The sequence below is a fragment of the Rattus norvegicus genome, chromosome 10 (assembly GCF_036323735.1).
Source record: "Rattus norvegicus strain BN/NHsdMcwi chromosome 10, GRCr8, whole genome shotgun sequence".
Lineage (NCBI taxonomy): Eukaryota > Metazoa > Chordata > Mammalia > Rodentia > Muridae > Rattus > Rattus norvegicus.
The window spans coordinates 50,617,238-50,633,910 of record NC_086028.1 but is presented as its reverse complement, the minus strand read 5'-3'; the positions used below and the strand labels follow the sequence as shown (position 1 = coordinate 50,633,910).

The 16,673-nt window shown below is 41.9% G+C and overlaps 1 long non-coding RNA gene across 3 annotated transcripts in view; it reads left to right on the top strand.

Annotated features, from left to right (window-relative positions):
• The window catches only part of LOC102554159 (uncharacterized), a 152,938-nt gene that overhangs the window by 64,458 nt on the left and 71,807 nt on the right, over positions 1 to 16,673 (top strand). The window contains exon 5 of one of the 3 annotated variants that reach the window (XR_005490285.2): positions 10,330 to 10,398. The exons of 1 other annotated variant lie outside the window; for it this stretch is intronic. This is a non-coding gene — a long non-coding RNA (uncharacterized LOC102554159). Of the gene's footprint in view, positions 1 to 10,329; positions 10,491 to 16,673 lie in introns of all 3 variants that reach the window. One more of the 3 variants, XR_005490284.2, reaches the window with a different exon arrangement.

The window sequence follows — 16,673 nt, the reverse complement described above, 5'->3', positions numbered from 1 at the left end:
TAAAAGGCTGAGATAATTAAGAAATATAACACATGACCAAGGAGGATCTTCCAAGACTAAGAAGGGAAGATGATGTTGTAGCATTGGGTATGCCTGCCTCTGGGCTATTCTCAGATGGGTTAGCCAATGCCACATCCAGCTTTATCCAACAGGGTGCCAAGGGAAAGAATGTCAAGATGGCCTGTAGTTAATTTAGCACTCTGCTTGTAACTATTCATGTAAGAGAAATTTGCCTGTAGGAAGAAAAAAGAAAATATCACTTGTCCTGGAGCCAATCCCCACTCCTACCCAAAACAAAGATTGATGGAACAACTTTGGATTCCAGTCTAAGAGCAGGATACCTTATCAACTAGCAAGGCTACCAACTGGCTGGCTGCTAGAAAGCACTCTCATGTTCACTTCTGTTCCTTGGGTGTGTTGTGTATGCACATATACATATACATGTATATTATGTACATATATGACTATATGTATATATTAGGGGATGGAGGCAGATGGCACAGAGAATAACTGAAGACAATAATGTTTCCAGTGACAGTGATGTAAGCACATTACCATGTAGTGAGTAGGAAATGAGTTTGGGCTTTAAAGTTAAGAGATGTGTTAAATATACCATGGCCTTTTGAGGAGAGCATTAAAGACTTACTAATTTTAGTTATGTATATGTGTATATCTCTTTCATTATGTGGTGTGTGTGTGTGTGTGTGTTTGTGTGTGTTTCCCCAGTTAATTATAGGTCTGAAAGGAAAGAGACTAACCTCCCCCAGAGAAAGAGAATTCTGCTAGTGAGTCCCTTGAACTCTTGAAGCTCAGCATTAAGCTACTTCCTGGGTCTCTGGCTCCACAGCTCACCTCTATCCAATTTAGACATTCGAGCTTCCTGCACTGCAGGGAACAATTGTTCTTTAAAGGATTTTCTATGAGGGCAGATGCTGTTGGCTGTCTCTTTAGTTACCTGATATATCTAAGAGGATCACACATGGGAACAAATTGACCGGGTTAAGCCTTTAAATCAATTTCTGGGTTCTGTCCTGAACTTTAGGTTAAGGACTGAAGTGGAAACTGTTTCGAGGAGACAACTTAATAATTCAGGCAAAGGTTAACAGGGTCAATGCCCAGCTAGTAGCAGGGAGGCAATGAGAAACTGTAGGTTTTCAGTCTTTGCAGGTAAAGTCATCTGCATTTACTGTTGGAGACACTGGCAATTTTGTTGCAATTTATTATGGGGATTTAGGGCTTTGTCAAATCAAATGTGAAGTTAGTGATTTATTTGTTTGGGGGCACGGGCAGAAAAACCACAGCAAGCCTTAAGAGACACAGGCACAAAATGAAAGGCTTGCTCCCTGGAGAATTCTGGCACCAACCAAACAATTCAGACACTTTCAAACATGCTGAAATAAGCAAGAAACAAAACACACTTTGATAGAAAATTTATTTCCAAACTATATGTATCTTAAGTGTAACTGAATCCAGCTGTTTCTCTTTCCTTGGCTTCTCTTCTCTCCCCAGCTTTGATGAGGCACTGACAGAGGCAGAGCATGTCAAGTTCGGAGCTCCCCCAGCGGGGACAAACTGTTTTGTTATTCGCAAGGACTCTGACCTCAGAAGGGCCGGAGGTTTTCTTCTATAAATCATCACCCAGACATCCAAGGGCTGCTGTGTTTGGCACGGACCCGCTGCCCAATTACATCAAGGCCAAAGTCAGGCGTGCATAAGGAAAACTAAGGCTCAAGGTGAAAGATACAGCTCGCGCTGCCCCTCAGCTGTCTCTTCGCCTGAGGCGTGCAGCTTTAGCAAATGCTCGCTACCGCAGGCTCCTCTACCTTGTGGTCATTTCCTCCCACAACCTGATGCACCTGGCTCAAGCCCTCCGTGTTTTCTTTGGGCTTTGCAAAAATGAAACTTTGCATTTTCTCGAAATATATTTGAAAGTTAGCCATAACTTCCCCTCTCATTGGTCCCTTAGAAAGTACTGTGGTCTGAATGTTTATGTGTCTCGCAAATCTACCTGTTGAAATATTCACCACCCCAAGGTGCTGGTTTTAGGAGGTAGGGCCTTTGGGGTGTACTGAGGTCATAAGGATGGATCAGGAAGGGCCTGGCGTCCTTACCAAAGAGAATCCTCAGGCTTTAAAAAAAAATTACCAAGAGAACGTTCAAGCTGCCTGCGTGTGAGGTCAGAGAAGAAAGCTGTCTAAGGAAGGCAGTCCTCACCAGGAAACCATCTGTTGGCTCTTAAATCTAGCTTTTTCTAGCCCCAGAACCAGGAGAGATGCATTTCCATCATTATTCTATATGGTGCCCTACCTACAGTGTTTTCTATAGCTTCTCAGACTAGTGCAACTAGTTACTGTGAAGACCTGCTTTAGCCAGTAACTAGTACATCCGTAAGCATCTTGTCCTTCCATTTCCACGACCCAGGCTCCAAATACTGGAACATAAGAACAGGCCCACAGCTACCTGGATTCCTCTCTTAAGTCTAAATGTCAGCATAGAACCTTGTTCTGTTAATATCTCTTTTTAATTTGTCATTTGCTAGACTATGAGCATTTGATGTTCAATAAAGACCTTTAACGGAGAGATGAAATTCAAAGGTATAAAAATAACTTTGCTATTGTGTTCCTAAACCAGATTGCATCCCCAAATTTCTAATAAAAGACATCACTATATCCCTAGATCTCCATTGCCACCCCCATGCCTTAACCTCAGCAATCCAGTCCCAGAGGGTTAGTAAGCCTTTCAAGCACTCCTTAGATTCCTGTCTTCATTACTTCTGGTACTAACTTGAGGTATTTTTCATGTGTTAATTACTTCTGGTACTAACTTGAGGTATTTTTCATGTGTTAATTACTAAAGCAGCAATTTCATTCTTCCTTCCTGACTAAAGGCAAAGCCTATGCACGTTTAGTTTGTGATTGTACACTTTCATACTCTAAGTATACAGTCTTTCTACTTCCCATATGTACAAACATCTCTCTCTCTCTCTCTCTCTCTCTCTCTCTCTCTCTCACACACACACACACACACACACACACACACACACATGTACACACTCATATCTACATATGTCAATACGGAGGCATGTGTGCTAGATAGTTCAATGTCAACTTAATACAAACTAAACTCATTTGAGAGGAGGAAATCTTAATTAAGAAAATGTTTCCATAAGACAGGGCTGTAAGCTTGCGCCTGTTAGGCATTTTCTTAGTCAGATTGATGGGGGAGAGCTCAGCTCATTGTGGGTGGGGCCTTGTCTGGAGTTCAATAAGACAGCAGGCTGAGCAAGCAAGAGGCAGCAAGGCAGTAAGCAGCACCCTTCCACAGCTTTTGCATCAGCTCCTGCCTCCTGGTTAAGTTCCTGCCCTCTCTGCTTTTGGTGATGAACTGTTATATGGAACTGTGTGATAAATAAACCCTTTCCTCCCCAACTTGCTTTTAATCATGGTGTTTCACCACAACCATGGTCACACTACCTAAAACAGCATATATAACTTTAAATATATGAATTACATGATATAGTCTCTCTCTCTCTCTCTCTCTCTCTCTCTCTCTCTCTCTCACACACACACACACACACACACACACACACACACACACGTGGTATTGCTATATCCTCTAGGGAGGCCTTGAATCTTTTTGCCTCAAGCTTCCAAATGTGGAAATCCTAGGCAGGTGTTTTCTTTTCCTTTTTGCCAGATTGTCAAAAATAACAAGAAAACACACATTTGTGGGGTAGGGAGGGAGAGAATGTGCTGGGAGAATTCATGCTTAGGACTCATTACACTGGCAAAAGTAGTAGAAAATCTTTTACTCTAGAGCCACTTAAAGAAAGGGCTCCAGAAAGAGCTTGAAGGGGCTCGAGACCCCATATGAACAACAATGCCAAGCAACCAGAGCTTCCAGGGACTAAGCCACTAACTAAAGACTATACATGGACTGACCCTGGACTCTGACCTCATAGGTAGCAATGAATATCCTAGTAAGAGCACCAGTGGAAGGGGAAGCCCTGGGTCCTGCTAAGACTGAACCCCCAGTGAACTAGACTGTTGGGGGGAGGGCGGCAATGGGGGGAGGGTTGGGAGCAGAACACCCATAAGGAAGGGGAGGGGGGAGGGGGATGTTTGCCCGGAAACCAAAGAATTATTATTAAGTATTAAATAAATAAAAAAAACTGAAAAAAAAGAAATACTCAAGTTAATAAAGAAAAAAAGGGAAAAAAAAAAGAAAGGGCTCCAGAAATAAACCAATGGCTCCCTTTCTTGGGGACTCTAACGAAAGTCAACATGCTGTGAGTAGAAGCAGGGCAGCACAAGTCAGCAGGCCCATAAATTTACTCTTCAAATTCATGTCATCTAGGTGTTGAGTTTTGTCCTCTCAATGTTTGGTGGTAATGAAGAAAAATTAGGAGCAATTATTAATGGCTGGAAAAACTAAAGTTGCATAAAATCTATTCAGTGCAGAACAGTATTTACCATTTAATATAACAAAGACTGAATATAGATTTCACAAAAAATGAGATATTATTATTTTGGGAGAGTGTACAGAGGGGAGAAGGGGGAGGATGCTGAATAATAGTGAGCCAATAAGTAATAAGTAGTAAAAAAATGTAATTCAGAAACGTAGGTTAAGTTCACAATGATAGTTAAAGTTGAAACCCTTTGAAGGAATTGCCTTTTAGAATTTGAAAGGGCAACAGTAAACTTGAGAAATGTTATTTTTTCTTTTGCTCTAAGCCTTTAGCACTATTGGACACTTTAAGTTATTAAAACCACATATAATCTTTTATTTGAAACAAACATTAAGCATGAACGATCATAAATAGATTATAAATCACCCAGATCCAAATGAAATAGAGGCATGGCATGCAGCTTGGAAGTAGAGTTCAAGGAGAAACACACAAAGACGTCTCTACATAAGACCTACATTCCACAAGGAAAAGAAAGCCCTGAGCATCTGTGTCACCAAATACCATTCGGTAAATAAATCAAAGACCATTATAAAGTTGTAGGAAGGCTGCCAGAATAAACCAAGGCTTAGAATGTTGCATGTCCCTCTCAGTCACTGTTAGACGGGAGTGAGATATAGAGAAAATATTATGGATGCAATTATATTTAGAATGGCTTCACTAGGTGAGTGGTCTACGAAGAAGAAATTACAGAATCCAGGGATTCACTTACTGTAAATCTGTAAAACTAAAGAACTGTAATATCACAACGAAATAACCCCCAGTCAACTGGAAATATTAGTGAAGTATCCTAAATGTCTCTTGAAAGACAGCGAACCATATATAAACAACAGAAGGGGGATTGGTAAATGGAGCCACAGCCACGAATATAACAGAAGAAGTTAATAGATTAGAATTTGCACGCAACAGAACAATAAAACACTAAAGAACTTAGCTTGTATGGTTTAAAAAAAAGTAAGATAAAAATGAGGACTGCTAAAAAACAATGTTAGGTACTGAAAACATGGAAAGCACTACACAATATACATTAAAGTGTTCAGTAAAGGGGGAGATTTGAAATAAATACTTAATCAAAGAAGAAGCAGAAGGAGGCAAGACACTGATGGGTATGCAAGCACCCGGTCTAGACCTGCTTCTAGAAAAGTCTAGAAGTTTTCAAAGGACAGACAGCTTTCACGGTGTGTACGTTACTTTCTTTCAGAACAGATTTTTAACCTGTTTGAAGAACATTCAGTCTCTCTGAAGCTTACTTCTCTAATTATTAAAATCACACTAATAACAAAATACTTGACTGTAAAAAGAAAGGGAGCCAGGGATCCATTTAAAGTGCTAGAGTAGACAGGTGCCTGCAGTCACAGTCGAAGCCTCAGCACTGCTATAATAAGACAATTATGGTTTGAAAATGCAACAGGGAAGGGATCTCATCTCATAAGTAGCCTCAGGAAAAGCACAATTAAAGTGGCACGAGATGCCCCATTTCCCAAGAAACACAAAGGAACATTTACATAAATAGAGACAGGCTTGGGAAGAGGGGAAGGTTGACATTCTTATGGCTGTGGAAAATACGATGCTTGTGGGCAGTGTGGTACTTAATTTATATCTTTTCTGTGGAGTTTACTTTTTGTTTCTTGCATCCTGAGTAAATTCTGCTCAAGTTTTGATCAATATATTTTCAATACATGGAGATGATGCATTTTCAAGCAATGGTCTGGCTTTGATGGAATTTCTATGGAACATGAGTGAACAGATCCATTTTTTCTGGGTTCAATTTATATTGTTAGTGCTTCTGCTTCCATATTCTGGAGGGATCGCTTGTCTTGCCTAGTGGTGAGTCACATAAATTAAATACACTAGACATGGAGACTCATGATTAGGTCACCAAGGAGGCATGAGGGACCTCCCAAGAGGCCAGAGCAAACAAGCATCTCCACAATGAGTCTGGCACTTGGGCAGGGAGAAGAGGACTTGCAATTAGACATAACATGTCTCTGAGAAAGCCTAGGGTGCATCTCCCTAAAGTCGCCCATGATGTCAGCCATTGCCAAACTGCAGCTGCCTCCCAGAGGTCTCTCCCAGCTGCTGTCTATCAGCCAGCAGTGATGGGAAGACTCCTCCTTCCTGGAATACAGTCCAGCAACAGGGTCAACGATAGGAGTTACAACAGTGAGCATCTTAGAACTTTGAATATGCTCCTGACTCTCCAGAGTGCAGGCACCCATGCATTCATGCATTCATGCATGCTTGCATGATTTGTATGTCTCCCTGAGCTCTCATCTGCATTCCTTTCCATTTTGTTTTAGGGATGGCTGTTAATTGATAGCTATGCTGCTGGGTGAAGGCCTGTGTACCATGACCTAGACAATTCAATTGTCTATTCCCACTCACCACAAAAGGACACATTTAGGGAATCTTTGATGACCATGGCTGGCAACTTGAGGTCAGAAAAACTTAATGTTTCTTCTAAGGAACAGTTGACAATTTCAATTTCATAATTTTATAAATTGGGAACAATACCAAAGTAAGATGTTGAAGGCAAGAGCTGCACGCGATAAAGCTAGTAGAGAGGCTAGTTGTTGGGGGTCCGCAAAATAGGGAGAGAACAAACAGATTCGAGGGACGAAGTGGCTGGATCGTGTACTTGTGTCATACTTTATCAGTGGCTAGAAAGAGAAAAACAAAAACAAAAACAAAAGAATCAACAACAACAAACTTGGAACGATCTGCATCCCATTCAGCCACCTGCTACAAGTCAATACAGCCCTCCTCTGCCCAGACCTGTGGTTCTTTCTTTTTTCTATTTAAGATGCTCAGATCAGACACTCACAGCAGACCCTGGAAGAAGAAACTGGAAGAGGAAAGGAGGGTAGAGTTGGGAGAGGGGTCTGGGAGTCCTGAACTGTGCTTATAGGTAAACATCTAAATCTCCGCGAACCACCTCACCAGCAACTCATGCCCCAAAACGTCAGAGTTCTGACCAGTTCGCACTCTTTCTTACAGAGAGGTTTATAGACAGAAAAACATCTAGGAGGCTCCATTCTCCTTCTTCTTCCTGTGTTATGTAACTCAGGCTTGATACTGGAGTCATCCCTATGAGCAATTGGTTAGAAGACATATCCTCCTACACTGACACCAAGATTCTCGGTTGCTTATGTCTTTGATGTAAAATAGCATAGTACTTGCATATATCCTGTACCCATGCACCTGGCAGACTTTAAATCATCTCTAGATTACTTGAAATACCTAATAACATTCGAATGCTATGCACATAGTTGCTATAATTCATGGGTTAGGGAATAAAAGGAATGAAATTTGAACATGGTCACTGTGAACACATCTTTTAGTTACTAAATATTTACAGCCCATAATTGGTGTAGCCTGGAGCTGTTGGGCCTGTAATATGTTTAGCATGGTCTTGCCGTGCATGTCCAGCTGACTTAAATTCAAGAGCAGAGGGTCTATTAAAGGACCCATATTCTGCTTTGAATTTGTGTCAGCTGAAGCATGAGACTGCAGTGTTATCTGGTGGGAGGAGATGACAATGTTATGGAGTAGGAGGAAATCTTCGCAGCCTCTAACAAAGCAGGATCCTCTGTTTTATATTCCCCAGGGCATAGGTGCCTATGCATGGTCTCCAACATTCCCACTGCCCATCTCACTGTCATCCATCTCCAGTAACCATACTTTCATCCTTGAAGATGCTTTAGCCTTTGTGGACTTCAAGCATCTTTAACCTTTATGTCATATTGACTTTGCATCACTTGAAAAATATAATAGTCCAATAAAGAGACTGGAGATAGATTCTTCCTGCCACCATATGGTTTCCTCATCCTATATTGATGGTAGAATAATGGGAAGTTAAAATTACCATACTTCATACAGGGTGAGATCTGGTTACTATATTTTCTTCCTTCCTTCCTTCCTTCCTTCCTTCCTTCCTTCCTTCCTTCCTTCCTTTCTTTTGGAAGATCTTAATAGGTTAGGTAGAATTTCTATAATTAGAATTGATCTAAAAAGGGGTTGGGGATTTAGCTCAGTGGTAGAGCGCTTGCCTAGCAAGCTCAAGGCCCTGGGTTCGGTCCCCAGCTCCGAAAAAAAAAAAAAGAAAAGAAAAAAAAAAGAAAAGGAAAAAAAAAGAATTGATCTAAAAAAAAGAATTGATCTAGAACTTCCAGAAAGGAAGAGTAAATATGAATAATTACTTAGGGAAAGAAATCATGTGGCTTGTTGTTATGTTACCATTGAAGTCCAACTTGGGCTTCAATGAGCCTACTGGATAGGAGCATGGATGACTCAAAGGCAGTTGCATTTTGAAAGTCCATTCCAGCATGCATGAGTACTCATAAAGGCTGGGATCCTGGAACTATCTGTATGACTCCCAAGTAGTTAGGCAGGTGGGAGGATCTCCTTGCTGTAGTCCTTACTGTTTCTATAACCTTAGGGAGGAAGGATCCTTAAGTATCTGGTCTGTTTCAGGAACTTCCTGAGACTTTTGAGTTGTTTCCTTCTAGAGTATTAAGGACTTAAGCCTTTCTTAACCTTAAGGAACTTCACACCAAGATAAATTGTTTCAATTTGGAGGAAATTGTTATATAGCCCTAGTTCAGAAGATTTCAGAGAAAAGAAATCATGATGCTGAGGATTATGGGGAAATAAACCTCCCTCTGAAGTTGATGAAGCTTATGAAGGTGAATATGCAATGGATACATTGAATCTGCCTTGATAGATGGATAGATCTGCCTTGATCTGTCCATTCCCTCTTGACTCTTGCTACACAAAGCATGCCTTAGACCTGAGAAAACGTAGAATTGTTTATGTAGAATATCAGGGTCCACCCCCAAATTTTCAAAACAGAATCTATTTTAACAAGAGTCTTGGGTGATTCATATATACATTACAGCTTGAAAAGCTATGTTAATCATGCAAGTTGTTGAGACACTAAGTATCCCTGTACATTTCCAGAAGGAATGAATGCCTTTGAATTGCAACTATCAACTGAGTTCTGGGTCATTACCTTGAATTTCATTTTACCAGCATTGTTTCTAAACACAATGGATAAGAAGGAAGGTGCCAAACTTCATTGAGCTCAAGAGAAATCTTGCCTGCAAGCCCCAGTTCATGGAGGGAGTCTGAGGCTGATGGTCCACAGTGAGAGGAGTACTGGGCTGGAAGGACCACTTATTATCACCAAGGATAGGATTCTGGGCAAAATAGCAAGTTTGACATATGAATATTTCCCACATCAGAAAGTTTTGGATTTGCTGTATTGGTCTCCAAAGTGACCCAGTCGTGCTTCAGTTGGACATTTATCATAGTTAAAGTAGAAATCACACCATTAGCTTTCCAAGCAGTGATAACATTAGCTGTGTAAACAAAGCAAGCAAACGACCTTCATGAGATCCCTTGTTGTTGCTAACCCAACACCTACTCAGATGATTACTCAGGTCACATGAGAGCAGGGCAAAGGGACCTCTGGGGACCAGAGTCTCCTTGTTTATTTTCTGGGAGTCTTCAGGCACAGGCTGGTTCCTCAAATGCCTGTAGACGATTAGGCTCTGGATATTCGGTTCTGTGCCAAACTCTGACATGGTTATTTTTCTCCAGGAGAGAAAGTTCCTTGCAACTTACAGTGTTTTTAATTTTTTTTATTTATTTCTTTTCTGCTGTTGATACTCTGGCTCCTGAGAAGGGAGCCCTCCCCCTGGAGCTTCAGGGAGCTGCCTGCAGCGGCGTGAGAGACTGGCCACCTCGGCAGCCTCACAAGTACATCCCAGGAAAGGCCAGAGCCTATCCTTTGTGATAATATCCAGAAGGTTACTTCTTGAGGCAGGGGCACCAACTTATGTTTCTTGTTTTCTTCTTTGTAGGAAAAAATCTCCAGGGTGCGAGGCAGACAACATGGTGTGTGCTGTCTTGGTTTTACTATGGCAAGGAAGGTAATGCTCCTTCAATTGTCTGTTTGGCATCAGCTCTCGAGGAACAGTATCAATGATAGACAACAGACGCTAGGGGCCCTGGTGACAGATGAGTATGTGTTAAGCTGCAAGTTTACACATGGAAGCGTGTGCTGGTTACATGTGTACAAGTGAACGTGTGTGTGTGCATATGTGTTTGCCCATATACACATAGGCATTTATGCATGTATAGGTAATATGCATGTGCATGTACTCCTGTGTACATAGACACATTTACATTTGTGTGAGTGTATCATTTTTATATTTTTATGTACATGTAAGCTTGTGGGTATATATGAGTGCTTGTGTGATCATATGAATGTATGTAATGTATGTGTTCTCCTGTTACTCCTCCTGTGGATATGTGTCTTTCCTTTTATCTCTCCTCTCCCTTTATCTGTCCTCCCCTCCCATCCCCTCCCTTCTCTTCTCATTGGCATCTTGACTATTGTGTCTCCCTATTCCTTGCCTATCTCTGCTTCTGGCAACCTTCTTTTAATCTGTACATCTGAATAGTCATACTTCAGTACCCATGGGGTTTCATTCCAGGATTTCAGTAGATACCCAAATCTGACTTTCAAGGATGAATAGTGAGCTCAGAGCCTGAGGCACAAGAAATCATGCCTGTTTTCTCATCACCCTCCTGTCAGAAGGCCAGGGTTCACTGGAGATTAGTTCAAGTTAACCCTCTTCATCAACAGCAGATGAAGTAGATGGAGGCCCTGTCCTGGCTCTCTACGGACTTCCTCCCTGGCTCCTCTCTAGTTCCTTCCTACCTCTGTGTGAACTATGCCAGGCACCATGCTCTAGCCTGCTGTTCTTAAGAATGTACCAGGAAATAAGCCCCAAGGGCCACTTGCCATTGCCTTTCATATCTAGCTTGGTATGGCTTCCTGGTCTTATAACATCCCTCAGCCCTGGAATCTCAACTGTGCCTCATGGTAGCTGCTCTTTTCTGGTGCCTACATCCTATCAAATCGCATAGGCTCTCGGAGGAATGGCTCTTTCACTCTGTAGAAGTAGTGATCATGATAATCATGTCTATGGTGATAGAGATTTAGAAATCACAGTCCAAAGGGAAATTCTCCTGTCTTGCTCCTCAGACTTCATAAAAAAGATTTCTTCATAAAACAGATAATAAATCTTTATAGAATAGTTGGCTCATCAAACCGCCAAGATTTCTTACCTATAAGTAGGTGAGTCGGTGTTGCTGCTGAGAAGCGATGTTGCTTGTCTGCTTCGAGACAGGGTCTACCTATGTCACCCAAGCTGGGCTTCAAGTTATACAATCCTTCTCTCTCCATCCTCCAAGTGTTGAGATTAAAAGCTACCATGCCTGATGGTTTTACAGTTTTTAAAAGAGGTACAAGATGATGGATAACTTAGGATGGGATGTACATAGCAATCCCATTGGCCCTGAGGATGTGTAGTGGTTCACTGTCATCTATGACGTCCTATTAGTCCATGAAGAGGGCTCTGTTAATTAAATCAGGATGGTTTGGCTGACTCATCATGGTGCTCTAAACACATAGCCATTGACTTTTATGTTGAGTGTGTTTATGGAACACTTGACCCCAGGAACATATTCTCAACATGGAGCAAATGGATAAACACAAGGTAAACCTCCTCACATTAGAAAGAATGCCAACTTCTCTGTCTTGTCTATTGGATTTTCTGCATGCAATTGTAAAACCAGACACTAAGGATGAGGACAATTCCCCTGAGGAAAAGGCTTCAGAAAGCCTACCTCACTCTGTCTGGTGTCATTGCACTGTGAAGCAGCCAGCTGATTTCAATCTCCATGCACAGAAGTGGCTGCAGACCAAGGTCAGATCAGCACAGATCTCGAGGCAAGTCCCTGGCACCTGATTCAACATTGTAAGATATCAAATGGTGGAGTCCCCCTAGGAACTTGGCCCAAGAGCTTATAACTCTGTATATCTGTCCTGCTTTCTCTTTTATGCCCAACACTTGTCCACTAAAACAAAGACAAATCTAACAAAACAAAATGACCTTTCTCCTATCCTCCCCTCTCAGAGTCACACTACTCATCTGTCTATTGTTTTAGTGTCCCGTATCAGCAGCTGGCATGATCAGACACGGTTTCTCTTTATAGTGTAAATTATATTGACTGTATGTGAGGTTTACCATGTGATTCTATTAGATATGTATAGTAAGAAGGTCTAATGGTAAGGCAAGCTCACATATTTAACATCTCACAGAGTTAACTTTTATTTTTGTGACAATTACCTTTGACCTACTTGTTTTGTCAAAATCCCTGACGCAACAGCAGTTTTGGAACTGCACACAAGCCACAGGCTCTCTTCCTATGTGGCTTCTACTTTGTATCTTTAACCACTCTTTCCCCATTTCTTCCCCCATGCCTGCCTCTGGCAACCTTTGATTTATTATGTATGGATCTCAATAGTGATCCTCCCCGGTAGGGTTTCAGTCAAGGGCCCCTGTAGATACCAAAATCGGCAGGTGCTCAAGTCTTTATATAAAACAGTGTTGACATATATCCTATGAACACCATTCTGTAGAGGGTTTTGTTGTTTTGTTTGTTTTGAGATAAGGTCTAACCCAGGCAGAAGACTTTGCTTCCTAATCCCCTTGCCTTTACCTCCCAAGTGTAAGGATTACATGTACCACCATACCTAACCACTTCTGTATGCTTTAAATCATTCCTATATGACTTCTACCTAACATAATGTAAACGTGATCTACACAGTTGCACAGTGTCATTTATGGATTCTACTAAAAAAATCTAATTGTGTTCATAACACTTCAATAAAGGCTTATGTTAGTGCTATCAATATGTGGTTTAGCTGAATCTGCAGACAAAAACCTAGGGAGATGAATCCTTCTTCATGGGAAGCCAATTGTGCATTTGGTTCCTGATTATGTCTTTAAATTCCACATGTAAGCACGACTGTGCAGTAGTCCTACTGGATCTAGTTTATTTCACTTCACATGATAATTGGTATGCCTGTTGTGGCAAATGGCAGGATTTCCTTTATAAAGGCTGATTGATGTTCATGTGTGTGCCTATACCACCTTTTAGTTACCTGCCCATCCATTGGTGTTTTTGTGTCTGGTTGGAAACAAACTCTGAGTGAGTATGTGAGTGAGGTTAACCCTAAGATATTATGACTGACCTCATCCCGGACACTATTTCTTAACCAATGGCGGTGGGTGGTGGCCGCCGCTGCTGCTTCTTCTTCTTCTTCTTCTTCTTCTTCTTCTTCTTCTTCTTCTTCTTCTTCTTCTTCTTCTTCTTCTTCTTCTTCTTCTTCTTCTTCTTCTTCTTCTTCCTCCTCCTCCTCCTCCTCCTCCTCCTCCTCCTCCTCTTCCTCTCCTTCTCTTTCTCCTCCTTCTTCTACTCCTCCTCCACCTCCTCTTCCTCCTCCTCCTCTTCCTCCTCCTCCTCCTCCTTCTTCATTCAAATTTTTGGCTGTCAACACATGACCCAGGGTCTTCTCTGAGAATACGCAGAACTGTCTACTGAAGAATCCCAGATTTTCTTGTTTCGCAGCTACTGTAGATCTTTTCTGTGTTCAACCCTACTGTACAGCTTTAAAGATTATTTTAACCATGTCTTTCTCTGACTCTGAACAACAATCAATTCTTCCTTAGCCTAGGCAATGTCTGGAGACAGCACAGGACCTACCTACCCTCCAGCATCATTTTCCTATGCAAACTCCAACCATGCCCTCCCTAAAGATCCCACAGTAAGGACCAGTATCCTCCATTTTCATCGACCTGAGACTTGGGAAGCAGCTAATCAGGGACAGTGCTCCAGAGCCCACCACAATGAGTCAAGCTCTGTTTACCTTGCCTTGTCCCTCCCTCCATGGAAATCATAATACAAGCTATCCTCCATACTTGCTTTCTCCTGATGTCTTCCACTGCATCATGGCTTCCCTGCCCAGCATGCCTGGCTTTGTGTTTCTAAGGATCTATGCATACAAAATACTTCTTTCTTCTGGTAGGTGTTTCTGTCTTACTAGCCAGAAGCAAAGGCCAGCAAGCACACAGCAATGCAATGCTTTTCCTGGGGTTTCTTTATATGTGGGCTGCTGCTGGGAGGTGCCCTCTACTCTAGGGAAGTCTTTTCTACCCTCAATTCCCTCACAGACCTACTTCTTAAAGAAGGCATGACTCTTAGTTGAACCTAGATCCAATCAAGTTGACAGTCAAGATTACCCATCATTTGCATTTGGCCTACTATTGCAATAACATTAGCGCATGTCCCTCCAGGGCTAAGCATGGGAAGAGAAGAGATTGGAGGGGCTGGAGAGATGGATCTATGTTTAAAAGTGCTTACTTCTTTTCCAAGGGACCCCAGTTACCTTCCCAGAACTGACATATTGGGTGGCTCAAAGCACTTGTAACTCCAGGTGCAGGGAATCTGACTCTCTCTTCTGTCCTTTGAGGGTGTCTATATGCATGTGCACATACATGCTGAAATATATCATCAAAAATAAAAGAACTCATTTTTAAAAGGAAGGATTACTGAAATATCTTCCTTCCCTGACAGATTGGCAAGATGGCTTTTTTCCTCATAGTTCAGATGAGGATCAAAGCTGGCTCATGTTTTGTAGCTCTCAGGAGACTAAAGATACTGGTTGCTTCACTACAAAGAACTGTTAGAATACTGGTTGTCCACTCTATAAATATATTTCTCTGTTAGAGCCCATTGCTCTATTAGGCATCCCTCTTAGACAGGATTTAACAGCACTAGGCCACTTTTTCTTTTCTACTATGAGACAATATAATAAAAATACAGTTTTAGGATCGATAGATAGGGCCTCCCCAGACAGGATACCTAACCTTGATCTTGAACTTCTCACCCTCCAGAACCAAGAGAAAACAATTCCCGTTGTTTACACAGTTTATAATAGCTGTGCCATAATGTTCCCCAGGAGAGCGTCACATGGTCAAGTCCATGTGGGGACCACCGCCATCTCCCAGATGAAGGCTTTCATTCTGCCAACAAAACCTCTTCTCCATGTCACCAAGACTTAGGACAGCCCCCACACAAAAAACTATGTCAAACCCCTACAGGGCTAGCATTTTTGTCCCCTGCACCAGGCTTGGTGAGCCCTACCCATCCTTGTTTCCAAGGTCCACTAACTTCAACATGGCAACATCTCTTCTCCAAGAATCCTACCCTTTGTGTCTAGAGCAGAACTCTGGACATGGTGTCTTATACTCTCCTCCAAGCCTTTCCTCTCCTCTCCAAGTCTCACCATCAAAGCTTTCTCCAGAAGATCATCTTTCCCAGTTTTAAAGAGTTAGAGGAAATTGAGAAGAATTCTTTAGTGACTTTCATATAGCTGTTTGTCATGATCTTTTGCTTAGATAAGGGCACTACATGTTTTTAAAATTATACAGGCAAGATAGGCATTAAGGATCGTGTTTCTTCTCACAGATCTATTGTGACGAAAAAACAGATGATATTTTCAAACACTTAGTTTTCTGTGCCTGTGCAAAATCTCTCTGTTTGGACAAGGCGGTGATCTGTATTAGTGGTTCTCAAGCTTGGCAGCACATCAATAAAACCTGAAGAACTTATTTAAAATTCATGTGTCCGACTCTCCTCCAGATCCACTAAATCAGTCCTGGCCAGCAGCGTTTTTTATCAAGCTTCACCTGTGAGTTTTCTCGCACTGCTCTGTGCATAGCTCTTCCTGATGGTGGCTTGTTAGAAACAGCGATGGTGACTGACGCATGAAGGATGGGTAAACTCCTACCAGGAAGTAGTGTACACAGAGGTTCATAGAGCTCCAGCCTCCACAGAGGACCCATTAGGAGTCAATACCAGCAACAGCTTGTTTTTATTTATTTGTTACTAGGGCTTCATCCATTCCTTAGTTTTCTCTACCCCTCTATAATGTCCAGTTATCTCCACTCTCAGTTGGTCAGTTAGCTCCCTGTCCAATCAGTCACTCTGGAACATCTGTTTAACAGAGTTGCTAAGAACCCAACCTTCAACCCCACAGTGACTGAGTTCCAGTGCTAAGTCCTTTCTAGCCAGTTTACACTCATGCTCTTCACTGGTCTCGATGACTCCAGCCTGTGCTGCCAATTCTCTTGTTTTGTGTCTTGGTAGCCTTGGGGATTTTAAACATTTCACCCCTTTCTATTCCTCCATAATCAGAGGATTGAAGTTCTCCATGGTTCTCATCAGTAACCTCTGGGTATGAAAATTTATATCGAAAGCTCATGACCCTTCAAATGTTTTCCTGATCTGC